This window comes from Gasterosteus aculeatus, chromosome 2 (genome assembly GCF_964276395.1).
Source record: "Gasterosteus aculeatus chromosome 2, fGasAcu3.hap1.1, whole genome shotgun sequence".
NCBI classification, from domain to species: domain Eukaryota; kingdom Metazoa; phylum Chordata; class Actinopteri; order Perciformes; family Gasterosteidae; genus Gasterosteus; species Gasterosteus aculeatus.
This window is the reverse complement of record NC_135689.1, coordinates 20748512-20764194: the sequence shown is the minus strand read 5'-3', so window position 1 is coordinate 20764194 and position 15683 is coordinate 20748512. Positions and strand designations below refer to the sequence as shown.

Sequence of the window (15683 nt, the reverse complement as noted above, 5' to 3'; positions counted from 1 at the left end):
AAAGGGTGTGTTATGTTAGGCCCTGATTTCAGAAGCTTTTGTCCTCGTCTGTGCAGGTAGAAGATCTTGGAAAAGTATTTGCTTTGTCAAAGAACTCTGAACTGTTTATTATCTTTACAAGTGCAATGCGTTTGCCTTTCCAGTTTTTGACGGTAGAGCGGTCTTTTTATTTTTACGCTGACTTGGACAGAGGAGACGGTTCTCAACCTATAGCTTGTGCAATGCCAAAGAACAATCAGCTGCACCTCTGAAGGTCCTTCAACCTTGGTCTGGGGGAATCTTTTTAGTTCTCTCCTCACCCGACGAGTCGTCTCATCCGGTCATTGATGGAAGAGCCCTTTGAAGTTTAGAGCTCTGTGTCAATGCTAGTCAACAGAGAACGGGGTTACCAGAGGTTTTTGGGAGGTGGGTTGTGTGGCGGACACAAATGAGTGCTCCGAACCAGTTAACCTGTTAAAGAAACAGTTTTCTCATTGAGCCTTTCCAGGAAGCCCCATGGTCGTCTCCCTCCAGCCTCGAAACCAGTTATCTGCTTGATCCCGGTCCAGACCTCCCACACATTGTTCTCTTGGAATTTGGCCTCCAGTTTCCTCCTGTAGGTGGCGTAGCACACCCTGAGCTTGTCCTTCAAGAGGCGCTGATTTCCTAAGTATACCCCTGTGCCTATACCAAAAGCCTGTTTTCTTCTTGTCAAGAAGACCTTTGATGTCACTGGTGACCGTTGGCTTGTTGTTGGTGAAGTAGTGTACAGTCTGGAATGGTATGGTGGAGTTTTCACAGAGTCAAACGTATTCCGTAATGCATTCTGGCTTGCTGTGGATGTCCTCCCGATGAGGTCCACACTTCCCATCCCAGTCCGTCAACCCAAAGCAGTCCTGCACGGCGTCTTTCCTCCCTGTTCAGCTCCTCACAGTCCATGGGTGGTCGCAGGCTTCCTCAGCACCAAAGGTACATAATCAGGTGGTAACAAACGGGGAACCATTAGTCATAGTTGGTTTATTGTAAGTCAGATTCAGTTTTCATCCTCAGGGAAACAAAGACTATACTTTCAGGGATCATTTCTATAGTTTCTGACTTGAGAAATGTGTTTCCAAATGCTCTGGTCTCGCTATCCACGATGATGAAATGTGATATTTCCCACTGGGCGTGAAGCGGACACAGAGAAGTGATTCAGTTCACAAGCTTTCTGCCATTGATCACCGTTCTTTACTTCCTAGTGGAGTAAAGAGGTGGGGAATATGGACAGAGTGGTTAACAGACTATGTGAATAGACATATAACCGATGAAGTTCTGCTTGGTTAATAGATAGTAAAATACATGACATTGATGTGATACTTCTGACTGCTTTCAGTTTAAAGGGGGACTTTGTGACACCTTCCCGTAAACGGGTAAAGGGTGTGTTATGTTAGGCCCTGATTTCAGAAGCTTTTGTCCTCGTCTGTGCAGGTAGAAGATCTTGGAAAAGTATTTGCTTTGTCAAAGAACTCTGAACTGTTTATTATCTTTACAAGTGCAATGCGTTTGCCTTTCCAGTTTTTGACGGTAGAGCGGTCTTTTTATTTTTACGCTGACTTGGACAGAGGAGACGGTTCTCAACCTATAGCTTGTGCAATGCCAAAGAACAATCAGCTGCACCTCTGAAGGTCCTTCAACCTTGGTCTGGGGGAATCTTTTTAGTTCTCTCCTCACCCGACGAGTCGTCTCATCCGGTCATTGATGGAAGAGCCCTTTGAAGTTTAGAGCTCTGTGTCAATGCTAGTCAACAGAGAAGGGGGTTACCAGAGGTTTTTGGGAGGTGGGTTGTGTGGCGGACACAAATGAGTGCTCCGAACCAGTTAACCTGTTAAAGAAACATTTTCTCATTGAGCCTTTCCAGGAAGCCCCATGGTCGTCTCCCTCCAGCCTCGAAACCAGTTATCTGCTTGATCCCGGTCCAGACCTCCCACACATTGTTCTCTTGGAATTTGGCCTCCAGTTCCTCCTGTAGGTGGCGTAGCACACCCTGAGCTTGTCCTTCAAGAGGCGCTGATTTCCTAAGTATACCCCTGTGCCTATACCAGAAGCCTGTTTTCTTCTTGTCAAGAAGACCTTTGATGTCACTAGTGACCGTTGGCTTGTTGTTGGTGAAGTAGTGTACAGTCTGGAATGGTATGGTGGAGTTTTCACAGAGTCAAACGTATTCCGTAATGCATTCTGGCTTGCTGTGGATGTCCTCCCGATGAGGTCCACACTTCCCATTCCAGTCCGTCAACCCAAAGCAGTCCTGCACGGCGTCTTTCCTCCCTGTTCAGCTCCTCACAGTCCATGGGTGGTCGCAGGCTTCCTCAGCACCAAAGGTACATAATCAGGTGGTAACAAACGGGGAACCATTAGTCATAGTTGGTTTATTGTAAGTCAGATTCAGTTTTCATCCTCAGGGAAACTAAGACTATTCTTTCAGGGATCATTTCTATAGTTTCTGACTTGAGAAATGTGTTTCCAAATGCTCTGGTCTCGCTATCCACGATGATGAAATGTGATATTTCCCACTGGGCGTGAAGCGGGCACAGAGAAGTGATTCAGTTCACAAGCTTTCTGCCATTGATGACCGTTCTTTACTTCCTAGTGGAGTAAAGAGGTGGGGAATATGGACAGAGTGGTTAACAGACTATGTGAATAAACATCTAACTGATGAAATTCTGCGTGGTTAATAGATAGTAAAATACATGACATTGATGTGATACTTCTGACTGCTTTCAGTTTAAAGGGGGACTTTGTGACACCTTCCCGTAAGCGGGTAAAGGGTTTGTTATGTTAGGCCCTGATTTCAGAAGCTTTTGTCCTCGTCTGTGCAGGTAGAAGATCTTGGAAAAGTATTTGCTTTGTCAAAGAACTCTGAAATGTTTATTATCTTCACAAGTGCAATGCGTTTGCCTTTCCAGTTTTTGACGGTAGAGCGGTCTTTTTATTTTTACGCTGACTTGGACAGAGGAGACGGTTCTCAACCTATAGCTTGTGCAATGCCAAAGAACAATCAGCTGCACCTCTGAAGGTCCTTCAACCTTGGTCTGGGGGAATCTTTTTAGTTCTCTCCTCACCCGACGAGTCGTCTCATCCGGTCATTGATGGAAGAGCCCTTTGAAGTTTAGAGCTCTGTGTCAATGCTAGTCAACAGAGAACGGGGTTACCAGAGGTTTTTGGGAGGTGGGTTGTGTGGCGGACACAAATGAGTGCTCCGAACCAGTTAACCTGTTAAAGAAACAGTTTTCTCATTGAGCCTTTCCAGGAAGCCCCATGGTCGTCTCCCTCCAGCCTCGAAACCAGTTATCTGCTTGATCCCGGTCCAGACCTCCCACACATTGTTCTCTTGGAATTTGGCCTCCAGTTTCCTCCTGTAGGTGGCGTAGCACACCCTGAGCTTGTCCTTCAAGAGGCGCTGATTTCCTAAGTATACCCCTGTGCCTATACCAGAAGCCTGTTTTCTTCTTGTCAAGAAGACCTTTGATGTCACTGGTGACCGTTGGCTTGTTGTTGGTGAAGTAGTGTACAGTCTGGAATGGTATGGTGGAGTTTTCACAGAGTCAAACGTATTCCGTAATGCATTCTGGCTTGCTGTGGATGTCCTCCCGATGAGGTCCACACTTTCCATCCCAGTCCGTCAACCCAAAGCAGTCCTGCACGGCGTCTTTCCTCCCTGTTCAGCTCCTCACAGTCCATGGGTGGTCGCAGGCTTCCTCAGCACCAAAGGTACATAATCAGGTGGTAACAAACGGGGAACCATTAGTGATAGTTGGTTTATTGTAAGTCAGATTCAGTTTTCATCCTCAGGGAAACTAAGACTATACTTTCAGGGATCATTTCTATAGTTTCTGACTTGAGAAATGTGTTTCCAAATGCTCTGGTCTCGCTATCCACGATGATGAAATGTGATATTTCCCACTGGGCGTGAAGCGGGCACAGAGAAGTGATTCAGTTCACAAGCTTTCTGCCATTGATGACCGTTCTTTACTTCCTAGTGGAGTAAAGAGGTGGGGAATATGGACAGAGTGGTTAACAGACTATGTGAATAGACATATAACCGATGAAGTTCTGCTTGGTTAATAGATAGTAAAATACATGACATTGATGTGATACTTCTGACTGCTTTCAGTTTAAAGGGGGACTTTGTGACACCTTCCCGTAAACGGGTAAAGGGTGTGTTATGTTAGGCCCTGATTTCATAAGCTTTTGTCCTCGTCTGTGCAGGTAGAAGATCTTGGAAAAGTATTTGCTTTGTCAAAGAACTCTGAACTGTTTATTATCTTTACAAGTGCAATGCGTTTGCCTTTCCAGTTTTTGACGGTAGAGCGGTCTTTTTATTTTTACGCTGACTTGGACAGAGGAGACGGTTCTCAACCTATAGCTTGTGCAATGCCAAAGAACAATCAGCTGCACCTCTGAAGGTCCTTCAACCTTGGTCTGGGGGAATCTTTTTAGTTCTCTCCTCACCCGACGAGTCGTCTCATCCGGTCATTGATGGAAGAGCCCTTTGAAGTTTAGAGCTCTGTGTCAATGCTAGTCAACAGAGAAGGGGGTTACCAGAGGTTTTTGGGAGGTGGGTTGTGTGGCGGACACAAATGAGTGCTCCGAACCAGTTAACCTGTTAAAGAAACAGTTTTCTCATTGAGCCTTTCCAGGAAGCCCCATGGTCGTCTCCCTCCAGCCTCGAAACCAGTTATCTGCTTGATCCCGGTCCAGACCTCCCACACATTGTTCTCTTGGAATTTGGCCTCCAGTTTCCTCCTGTAGGTGGCGTAGCACACCCTGAGCTTGTCCTTCAAGAGGCGCTGATTTCCTAAGTATACCCCTGTGCCTATACCAGAAGCCTGTTTTCTTCTTGTCAAGAAGACCTTTGATGTCACTGGTGACCGTTGGCTTGTTGTTGGTGAAGTAGTGTACAGTCTGGAATGGTATGGTGGAGTTTTCACAGAGTCAAACGTATTCCGTAATGCATTCTGGCTTGCTGTGGATGTCCTCCCGATGAGGTCCACACTTCCCATCCCAGTCCGTCAACCCAAAGCAGTCCTGCACGGCGTCTTTCCTCCCTGTTCAGCTCCTCACAGTCCATGGGTGGTCGCAGGCTTCCTCAGCACCAAAGGTACATAATCAGGTGGTAACAAACGGGGAACCATTAGTGATAGTTGGTTTATTGTAAGTCAGATTCAGTTTTCATCCTCAGGGAAACTAAGACTATACTTTCAGGGATCATTTTACATAGTTTCTGACTTGAGAAATGTGTTTCCAAATGCTCTGGTCTCGCTATCCACGATGATGAAATGTGATATTTCCCACTGGGTGTGAAGCGGGCACAGAGAAGTGATTCAGTTCACAAGCTTTCTGCCATTGATGACCGTTCTTTACTTCCTAGTGGAGTAAAGAGGTGGGGAATATGGACAGAGTGGTTAACAGACTATGTGAATAGACATATAACTGATGAAGTTCTGCTTGGTTAATAGATAGTAAAATACATGACATTGATGTGATACTTCTGACTGCTTTCAGTTTAAAGGGGGACTTTGTGACACCTTCCCGTAAACGGGTAAAGGGTGTGTTATGTTAGGCCCTGATTTCAGAAGCTTTTGTCCTCGTCTGTGCAGGTAGAAGATCTTGGAAAAGTATTTGCTTTGTCAAAGAACTCTGAACTGTTTATTATCTTTACAAGTGCAATGCGTTTGCCTTTCCAGTTTTTGACGTTAGAGCGGTCTTTTTATTTTTACGCTGACTTGGACAGAGGAGACGGTTCTCAACCTATAGCTTGTGCAATGCCAAAGAACAATCAGCTGCACCTCTGAAGGTCCTTCAACCTTGGTCTGGGGGAATCTTTTTAGTTCTCTCCTCACCCGACGAGTCGTCTCATCCGGTCATTGATGGAAGAGCCCTTTGAAGTTGAGAGCTCTGTGTCAATGCTAGTCAACAGAGAAGGGGGTTACCAGAGGTTTTTGGGAGGTGGGTTGTGTGGCGGACACAAATGAGTGCTCCGAACCAGTTAACCTGTTAAAGAAACAGTTTTCTCATTGAGCCTTTCCAGGAAGCCCCATGGTCGTCTCCCTCCAGCCTCGAAACCAGTTATCTGCTTGATCCCGGTCCAGACCTCCCACACATTGTTCTCTTGGAATTTGGCCTCCAGTTTCCTCCTGTAGGTGGCGTAGCACACCCTGAGCTTGTCCTTCAAGAGGCGCTGATTTCCTAAGTATACCCCTGTGCCCATACCAGAAGCCTGTTTTCTTCTTGTCAAGAAGACCTTTGATGTCACTGGTGACCGTTGGCTTGTTGTTGGTGAAGTAGTGTACAGTCTGGAATGGTATGGTGGAGTTTTCACAGAGTCAAACGTATTCCGTAATGCATTCTGGCTTGCTGTGGATGTCCTCCCGATGAGGTCCACACTTCCCATCCCAGTCCGTCAACCCAAAGCAGTCCTGCACGGCGTCTTTCCTCCCTGTTCAGCTCCTCACAGTCCATGGGTGGTCGCAGGCTTCCTCAGCACCAAAGGTACATAATCAGGTGGTAACAAACGGGGAACCATTAGTGATAGTTGGTTTATTGTAAGTCAGATTCAGTTTTCATCCTCAGGGAAACTAAGACTATACTTTCAGGGATCATTTCTATAGTTTCTGACTTGAGAAATGTGTTTCCAAATGCTCTGGTCTCGCTATCCACGATGATGAAATGTGATATTTCCCACTGGGCGTGAAGCGGGCACAGAGAAGTGATTCAGTTCACAAGCTTTCTGCCATTGATGACCGTTCTTTACTTCCTAGTGGAGTAAAGAGGTGGGAAATATGGACAGAGTGGTTAACAGACTATGTGAATAGACATATAACCGATGAAGTTCTGCTTGGTTAATAGATAGTAAAATACATGACATTGATGTGATACTTCTGACTGCTTTCAGTTTAAAGGGGGACTTTGTGACACCTTCCCGTAAACGGGTAAAGGGTGTGTTATGTTAGGCCCTGATTTCAGAAGCTTTTGTTCTCGTCTGTGCAGGTAGAAGATCTTGGAAAAGTATTTGCTTTGTCAAAGAACTCTGAACTGTTTATTATCTTTACAAGTGCAATGCGTTTGCCTTTCCAGTTTTTGACGGTAGAGCGGTCTTTTTATTTTTACGCTGACTTGGACAGAGGAGACGGTTCTCAACCTATAGCTTGTGCAATGCCAAAGAACAATCAGCTGCACCTCTGAAGGTCCTTCAACCTTGGTCTGGGGGAATCTTTTTAGTTCTCTCCTCACCCGACGAGTCGTCTCATCCGGTCATTGATGGAAGAGCCCTTTGAAGTTTAGAGCTCTGTGTCAATGCTAGTCAACAGAGAACGGGGTTACCAGAGGTTTTTGGGAGGTGGGTTGTGTGGCGGACACAAATGAGTGCTCCGAACCAGTTAACCTGTTAAAGAAACAGTTTTCTCATTGAGCCTTTCCAGGAAGCCCCATGGTCGTCTCCCTCCAGCCTCGAAACCAGTTATCTGCTTGATCCCGGTCCAGACCTCCCACACATTGTTCTCTTGGAATTTGGCCTCCAGTTTCCTCCTGTAGGTGGCGTAGCACACCCTGAGCTTGTCCTTCAAGAGGCGCTGATTTCCTAAGTATACCCCTGTGCCTATACCAGAAGCCTGTTTTCTTCTTGTCAAGAAGACCTTTGATGTCACTGGTGACCGTTGGCTTGTTGTTGGTGAAGTAGTGTACAGTCTGGAATGGTATGGTGGAGTTTTCACAGAGTCAAACGTATTCCGTAATGCATTCTGGCTTGCTGTGGATGTCCTCCCGATGAGGTCCACACTTCCCATCCCAGTCCGTCAACCCAAAGCAGTCCTGCACGGCGTCTTTCCTCCCTGTTCAGCTCCTCACAGTCCATGGGTGGTCGCAGGCTTCCTCAGCACCAAAGGTACATAATCAGGTGGTAACAAACGGGGAACCATTAGTGATAGTTGGTTTATTGTAAGTTAGATTCAGTTTTCATCCTCAGGGAAACTAAGACTATACTTTCAGGGATCATTTCTATAGTTTCTGACTTGAGAAATGTGTTTCCAAATGCTCTGGTCTCGCTATCCACGATGATGAAATGTGATATTTCCCACTGGGCGTGAAGCGGGCACAGAGAAGTGATTCAGTTCACAAGCTTTCTGCCATTGATGACCGTTCTTTACTTCCTAGTGGAGTAAAGAGGTGGGGAATATGGACAGAGTGGTTAACAGACTATGTGAATAGACATATAACTGATGAAGTTCTGCTTGGTTAATAGATAGTAAAATACATGACATTGATGTGATACTTCTGACTGCTTTCAGTTTAAAGGGGGACTTTGTGACACCTTCCCGTAAACGGGTAAAGGGTGTGTTATGTTAGGCCCTGATTTCAGAAGCTTTTCTCCTCGTCTGTGCAGGTAGAAGATCTTGGAAAAGTATTTGCTTTGTCAAAGAACTCTGAACTGTTTATTATCTTTACAAGTGCAATGCGTTTGCCTTTCCAGTTTTTGACGGTAGAGCGGTCTTTTTATTTTTACGCTGACTTGGACAGAGGAGACGGTTCTCAACCTATAGCTTGTGCAATGCCAAAGAACAATCAGCTGCACCTCTGAAGGTCCTTCAACCTTGGTCTGGGGGAATCTTTTTAGTTCTCTCCTCACCCGACGAGTCGTCTCATCCGGTCATTGATGGAAGAGCCCTTTGAAGTTTAGAGCTCTGTGTCAATGCTAGTCAACAGAGAACGGGGTTACCAGAGGTTTTTGGGAGGTGGGTTGTGTGGCGGACACAAATGAGTGCTCCGAACCAGTTAACCTGTTAAAGAAACAGTTTTCTCATTGAGCCTTTCCAGGAAGCCCCATGGTCGTCTCCCTCCAGCCTCGAAACCAGTTATCTGCTTGATCCCGGTCCAGACCTCCCACACATTGTTCTCTTGGAATTTGGCCTCCAGTTTCCTCCTGTAGGTGGCGTAGCACACCCTGAGCTTGTCCTTCAAGAGGCGCTGATTTCCTAAGTATACCCCTGTGCCTATACCAGAAGCCTGTTTTCTTCTTGTCAAGAAGACCTTTGATGTCACTGGTGACCGTTGGCTTGTTGTTGGTGAAGTAGTGTACAGTCTTGAATGGTATGGTGGAGTTTTCACAGAGTCAAACGTATTCCGTAATGCATTCTGGCTTGCTGTGGATGTCCTCCCGATGAGGTCCACACTTCCCATCCCAGTCCGTCAACCCAAAGCAGTCCTGCACGGCGTCTTTCCTCCCTGTTCAGCTCCTCACAGTCCATGGGTGGTCGCAGGCTTCCTCAGCACCAAAGGTACATAATCAGGTGGTAACAAACGGGGAACCATTAGTGATAGTTGGTTTATTGTAAGTTAGATTCAGTTTTCATCCTCAGGGAAACTAAGACTATACTTTCAGGGATCATTTCTATAGTTTCTGACTTGAGAAATGTGTTTCCAAATGCTCTGGTCTCGCTATCCACGATGATGAAATGTGATATTTCCCACTGGGCGTGAAGCGGGCACAGAGAAGTGATTCAGTTCGCAGGCTTTCTGCCATTGATGACCGTTCTTTACTTCCTAGTGGAGTAAAGAGGTGGGGAATATGGACAGAGTGGTTAACAGACTATGTGAATAGACATATAACCGATGAAGTTCTGCTTGGTTAATAGATAGTAAAATACATGACATTGATGTGATACTTCTGACTGCTTTCAGTTTAAAGGGGGACTTTGTGACACCTTCCCGTAAACGGGTAAAGGGTGTGTTATGTTAGGCCCTGATTTCATAAGCTTTTGTTCTCGTCTGTGCAGGTAGAAGATCTTGGAAAAGTATTTGCTTTGTCAAAGAACTCTGAACTGTTTATTATCTTTACAAGTGCAATGCGTTTGCCTTTCCAGTTTTTGACGGTAGAGCGGTCTTTTTATTTTTACGCTGACTTGGACAGAGGAGACGGTTCTCAACCTATAGCTTGTGCAATGCCAAAGAACAATCAGCTGCACCTCTGAAGGTCCTTCAACCTTGGTCTGGGGGAATCTTTTTAGTTCTCTCCTCACCCGACGAGTCGTCTCATCCGGTCATTGATGGAAGAGCCCTTTGAAGTTTAGAGCTCTGTGTCAATGCTAGTCAACAGAGAACGGGGTTACCAGAGGTTTTTGGGAGGTGGGTTGTGTGGCGGACACAAATGAGTGCTCCGAACCAGTTAACCTGTTAAAGAAACAGTTTTCTCATTGAGCCTTTCCAGGAAGCCCCATGGTCGTCTCCCTCCAGCCTCGAAACCAGTTATCTGCTTGATCCCGGTCCAGACCTCCCACACATTGTTCTCTTGGAATTTGGCCTCCAGTTTCCTCCTGTAGGTGGCGTAGCACACCCTGAGCTTGTCCTTCAAGAGGCGCTGATTTCCTAAGTATACCCCTGTGCCTATACCAGAAGCCTGTTTTCTTCTTGTCAAGAAGACCTTTGATGTCACTGGTGACCGTTGGCTTGTTGTTGGTGAAGTAGTGTACAGTCTGGAATGGTATGGTGGAGTTTTCACAGAGTCAAACGTATTCCGTAATGCATTCTGGCTTGCTGTGGATGTCCTCCCGATGAGGTCCACACTTCCCATCCCAGTCCGTCAACCCAAAGCAGTCCTGCACGGCGTCTTTCCTCCCTGTTCAGCTCCTCACAGTCCATGGGTGGTCGCAGGCTTCCTCAGCACCAAAGGTACATAATCAGGTGGTAACAAACGGGGAACCATTAGTGATAGTTGGTTTATTGTAAGTTAGATTCAGTTTTCATCCTCAGGGAAACTAAGACTATACTTTCAGGGATCATTTCTATAGTTTCTGACTTGAGAAATGTGTTTCCAAATGCTCTGGTCTCGCTATCCACGATGATGAAATGTGATATTTCCCACTGGGCGTGAAGCGGGCACAGAGAAGTGATTCAGTTCGCAGGCTTTCTGCCATTGATGACCGTTCTTTACTTCCTAGTGGAGTAAAGAGGTGGGGAATATGGACAGAGTGGTTAACAGACTATGTGAATAGACATATAACCGATGAAGTTCTGCTTGGTTAATAGATAGTAAAATACATGACATTGATGTGATACTTCTGACTGCTTTCAGTTTAAAGGGGGACTTTGTGACACCTTCCCGTAAACGGGTAAAGGGTGTGTTATGTTAGGCCCTGATTTCATAAGCTTTTGTTCTCGTCTGTGCAGGTAGAAGATCTTGGAAAAGTATTTGCTTTGTCAAAGAACTCTGAACTGTTTATTATCTTTACAAGTGCAATGCGTTTGCCTTTCCAGTTTTTGACGGTAGAGCGGTCTTTTTATTTTTACGCTGACTTGGACAGAGGAGACGGTTCTCAACCTATAGCTTGTGCAATGCCAAAGAACAATCAGCTGCACCTCTGAAGGTCCTTCAACCTTGGTCTGGGGGAATCTTTTTAGTTCTCTCCTCACCCGACGAGTCGTCTCATCCGGTCATTGATGGAAGAGCCCTTTGAAGTGTAGAGCTCTGTGTCAATGCTAGTCAACAGAGAACGGGGTTACCAGAGGTTTTTGGGAGGTGGGTTGTGTGGCGGACACAAATGAGTGCTCCGAACCAGTTAACCTGTTAAAGAAACAGTTTTCTCATTGAGCCTTTCCAGGAAGCCCCATGGTCGTCTCCCTCCAGCCTCGAAACCAGTTATCTGCTTGATCCCGGTCCAGATCTCCCACACATTGTTCTCTTGGAATTTGGCCTCCAGTTTCCTCCTGTAGGTGGCGTAGCACACCCTGAGCTTGTCCTTCAAGAGGCGCTGATTTCCTAAGTATACCCCTGTGCCTATACCAGAAGCCTGTTTTCTTCTTGTCAAGAAGACCTTTGATGTCACTGGTGACCGTTGGCTTGTTGTTGGTGAAGTAGTGTACAGTCTGGAATGGTATGGTGGAGTTTTCACAGAGTCAAACGTATTCCGTAATGCATTCTGGCTTGCTGTGGATGTCCTCCCGATGAGGTCCACACTTCCCATCCCAGTCCGTCAACCCAAAGCAGTCCTGCACGGCGTCTTTCCTCCCTGTTCAGCTCCTCACAGTCCATGGGTGGTCGCAGGCTTCCTCAGCACCAAAGGTACATAATCAGGTGGTAACAAACGGGGAACCATTAGTCATAGTTGGTTTATTGTAAGTCAGATTCAGTTTTCATCCTCAGGGAAACTAAGACTATACTTTCAGGGATCATTTCTATAGTTTCTGACTTGAGAAATGTGTTTCCAAATGCTCTGGTCTCGCTATCCACGATGATGAAATGTGAAAGTTCCCACTGGGTGTGAAGCGGGCACAGAGAAGTGATTCAGTTCACAAGCTTTCTGCCATTGATGACCGTTCTTTACTTCCTAGTGGAGTAAAGAGGTGGGGAATATGGACAGAGTGGTTAACAGACTATGTGAATAGACCTATAACTGATGAAGTTCTGCTTGGTTAATAGATAGTAAAATACATGACATTGATGTGATACTTCTGACTGCTTTCAGTTTAAAGGGGGACTTTGTGACACCTTCCCGTAAACGGGTAAAGGGTGTGTTATGTTAGGCCCTGATTTCAGAAGCTTTTGTCCTCGTCTGTGCAGGTAGAAGATCTTGGAAAAGTATTTGCTTTGTCAAAGAACTCTGAACTGTTTATTATCTTTACAAGTGCAATGCGTTTGCCTTTCCAGTTTTTGACGGTAGAGCGGTCTTTTTATTTTTACGCTGACTTGGACAGAGGAGACGGTTCTCAACCTATAGCTTGTGCAATGCCAAAGAACAATCAGCTGCACCTCTGAAGGTCCTTCAACCTTGGTCTGGGGGAATCTTTTTAGTTCTCTCCTCACCCGACGAGTCGTCTCATCCGGTCATTGATGGAAGAGCCCTTTGAAGTTTAGAGCTCTGTGTCAATGCTAGTCAACAGAGAACGGGGTTACCAGAGGTTTTTGGGAGGTGGGTTGTGTGCCGGACACAAATGAGTGCTCCGAACCAGTTAACCTGTTAAAGAAACAGTTTTCTCATTGAGCCTTTCCAGGAAGCCCCATGGTCGTCTCCCTCCAGCCTCGAAACCAGTTATCTGCTTGATCCCGGTCCAGACCTCCCACACATTGTTCTCTTGGAATTTGGCCTCCAGTTTCCTCCTGTAGGTGGCGTAGCACACCCTGAGCTTGTCCTTCAAGAGGCGCTGATTTCCTAAGTATACCCCTGTGCCTATACCAGAAGCCTGTTTTCTTCTTGTCAAGAAGACCTTTGATGTCACTGGTGACCGTTGGCTTGTTGTTGGTGAAGTAGTGTACAGTCTGGAATGGTATGGTGGAGTTTTCACAGAGTCAAACGTATTCCGTAATGCATTCTGGCTTGCTGTGGATGTCCTCCCGATGAGGTCCACACTTCCCATCCCAGTCCGTCAACCCAAAGCAGTCCTGCACGGCGTCTTTCCTCCCTGTTCAGCTCCTCACAGTCCATGGGTGGTCGCAGGCTTCCTCAGCACCAAAGGTACATAATCAGGTGGTAACAAACGGGGAACCATTAGTCATAGTTGGTTTATTGTAAGTCAGATTCAGTTTTCATCCTCAGGGAAACTAAGACTATACTTTCAGGGATCATTTCTATAGTTTCTGACTTGAGAAATGTGTTTCCAAATGCTCTGGTCTCGCTATCCACGATGATGAAATGTGAAAGTTCCCACTGGGTGTGAAGCGGGCACAGAGAAGTGATTCAGTTCACAAGCTTTCTGCCATTGATGACCGTTCTTTACTTCCTAGTGGAGTAAAGAGGTGGGGAATATGGACAGAGTGGTTAACAGACTATGTGAATAGACATATAACTGATGAAGTTCTGCTTGGTTAATAGATAGTAAAATACATGACATTGATGTGATACTTCTGACTGCTTTCAGTTTAAAGGGGGACTTTGTGACACCTTCCCGTAAACGGGTAAAGGGTGTGTTATGTTAGGCCCTGATTTCAGAAGCTTTTGTCCTCGTCTGTGCAGGTAGAAGATCTTGGAAAAGTATTTGCTTTGTCAAAGAACTCTGAACTGTTTATTATCTTTACAAGTGCAATGCGTTTGCCTTTCCAGTTTTTGACGGTAGAGCGGTCTTTTTATTTTTACGCTGACTTGGACAGAGGAGACGGTTCTCAACCTATAGCTTGTGCAATGCCAAAGAACAATCAGCTGCACCTCTGAAGGTCCTTCAACCTTGGTCTGGGGGAATCTTTTTAGTTCTCTCCTCACCCGACGAGTCGTCTCATCCGGTCATTGATGGAAGAGCCCTTTGAAGTTTAGAGCTCTGTGTCAATGCTAGTCAACAGAGAACGGGGTTACCAGAGGTTTTTGGGAGGTGGTTTGTGTGGCGGACACAAATGAGTGCTCCGAACCAGTTAACCTGTTAAAGAAACAATTTTCTCATTGAGCCTTTCCAGGAAGCCCCATGGTCGTCTCCCTCCAGCCTCGAAACCAGTTATCTGCTTGATCCCGGTCCAGACCTCCCACACATTGTTCTCTTGGAATTTGGCCTCCAGTTTCCTCCTGTAGGTGGCGTAGCACACCCTGAGCTTGTCCTTCAAGAGGCGCTGATTTCCTAAGTATACCCCTGTGCCTATACCAGAAGCCTGTTTTCTTCTTGTCAAGAAGACCTTTGATGTCACTGGTGACCGTTGGCTTGTTGTTGGTGAAGTAGTGTACAGTCTGGAATGGTATGGTGGAGTTTTCACAGAGTCAAACGTATTCCGTAATGCATTCTGGCTTGCTGTAGATGTCCTCCCGATGAGGTCCACACTTCCCATCCCAGTCCGTCAACCCAAAGCAGTCCTGCGCGGCGTCTTTCCTCCCTGTTCAGCTCCTCACAGTCCATGGGTGGTCGCAGGCTTCCTCAGCACCAAAGGTACATAATCAGGTGGTAACAAACGGGGAACCATTAGTGATAGTTGGTTTATTGTAAGTCAGATTCAGTTTTCATCCTCAGGGAAACTAAGACTATACTTTCAGGGATCATTTCTATAGTTTCTGACTTGAGAAATGTGTTTCCAAATGCTCTGGTCTCGCTATCCACGATGATGAAATGTGATATTTCCCACTGGGCGTGAAGCGGGCACAGAGAAGTGATTCAGTTCACAAGCTTTCTGCCATTGATGACCGTTCTTTACTTCCTAGTGGAGTAAAGAGGTGGGGAATATGGACAGAGTGGTTAACAGACTATGTGAATAGACATATAACCGATGAAGTTCTGCTTGGTTAATAGATAGTAAAATACATGACATTGATGTGATACTTCTGACTGCTTTCAGTTTAAAGGGGGACTTTGTGACACCTTCCCGTAAACGGGTAAAGGGTGTGTTATGTTAGGCCCTGATTTCATAAGCTTTTGTTCTCGTCTGTGCAGGTAGAAGATCTTGGAAAAGTATTTGCTTTGTCAAAGAACTCTGAACTGTTTATTATCTTTACAAGTGCAATGCGTTTGCCTTTCCAGTTTTTGACGGTAGAGCGGTCTTTTTATTTTTACGCTGACTTGGACAGAGGAGACGGTTCTCAACCTATAGCTTGTGCAATGCCAAAGAACAATCAGCTGCACCTCTGAAGGTCCTTCAACCTTGGTCTGGGGGAATCTTTTTAGTTCTCTCCTCACCCGACGAGTCGTCTCATCCGGTCATTGATGGAAGAGCCCTTTGAAGTGTAGAGCTCTGTGTCAATGCTAGTCAACAGAGAACGGGGTTACCAGAG

The 15683-nt window shown here is 46.0% G+C and overlaps 11 non-coding genes across 11 annotated transcripts; all 11 read left to right on the top strand.

Moving 5' to 3' along the window:
* Window positions 1-1036: 1036 nt before the first annotated feature.
* Window positions 1037-1252, top strand: LOC120829995 (small nucleolar RNA U3). Its single transcript, XR_005713770.2, has one exon. It is a non-coding gene; the product is annotated as a small nucleolar RNA U3 (small nucleolar RNA).
* Window positions 1253-2424: 1172 nt separating this feature from the next.
* Window positions 2425-2640, top strand: LOC120829994 (small nucleolar RNA U3). Its single transcript, XR_005713769.2, has one exon. It is a non-coding gene; the product is annotated as a small nucleolar RNA U3 (small nucleolar RNA).
* A 1174-nt stretch (window positions 2641-3814) lies between these two features.
* On the top strand, window positions 3815-4030 carry LOC120829987 (small nucleolar RNA U3). Its single transcript, XR_005713763.2, has one exon. It is a non-coding gene; the product is annotated as a small nucleolar RNA U3 (small nucleolar RNA).
* A 1174-nt stretch (window positions 4031-5204) lies between these two features.
* Window positions 5205-5421, top strand: LOC120829989 (small nucleolar RNA U3). The gene has a single exon (XR_005713764.2). It is a non-coding gene; the product is annotated as a small nucleolar RNA U3 (small nucleolar RNA).
* Window positions 5422-6595: 1174 nt separating this feature from the next.
* On the top strand, window positions 6596-6811 carry LOC120829981 (small nucleolar RNA U3). The gene has a single exon (XR_005713757.2). It is a non-coding gene; the product is annotated as a small nucleolar RNA U3 (small nucleolar RNA).
* Window positions 6812-7985: 1174 nt separating this feature from the next.
* On the top strand, window positions 7986-8201 carry LOC120829970 (small nucleolar RNA U3). The gene has a single exon (XR_005713746.1). It is a non-coding gene; the product is annotated as a small nucleolar RNA U3 (small nucleolar RNA).
* Window positions 8202-9375: 1174 nt separating this feature from the next.
* On the top strand, window positions 9376-9591 carry LOC120829980 (small nucleolar RNA U3). Its single transcript, XR_005713756.2, has one exon. It is a non-coding gene; the product is annotated as a small nucleolar RNA U3 (small nucleolar RNA).
* Window positions 9592-10765: 1174 nt separating this feature from the next.
* LOC120829991 (small nucleolar RNA U3) lies at window positions 10766-10981 on the top strand. Its single transcript, XR_005713766.2, has one exon. It is a non-coding gene; the product is annotated as a small nucleolar RNA U3 (small nucleolar RNA).
* Window positions 10982-12155: 1174 nt separating this feature from the next.
* Window positions 12156-12371, top strand: LOC120829979 (small nucleolar RNA U3). The gene has a single exon (XR_005713755.2). It is a non-coding gene; the product is annotated as a small nucleolar RNA U3 (small nucleolar RNA).
* Window positions 12372-13545: 1174 nt separating this feature from the next.
* On the top strand, window positions 13546-13761 carry LOC120829969 (small nucleolar RNA U3). The gene has a single exon (XR_005713745.2). It is a non-coding gene; the product is annotated as a small nucleolar RNA U3 (small nucleolar RNA).
* A 1174-nt stretch (window positions 13762-14935) lies between these two features.
* On the top strand, window positions 14936-15151 carry LOC120829976 (small nucleolar RNA U3). The gene has a single exon (XR_005713752.2). It is a non-coding gene; the product is annotated as a small nucleolar RNA U3 (small nucleolar RNA).
* The last annotated feature ends 532 nt before the right edge of the window (window positions 15152-15683 follow it).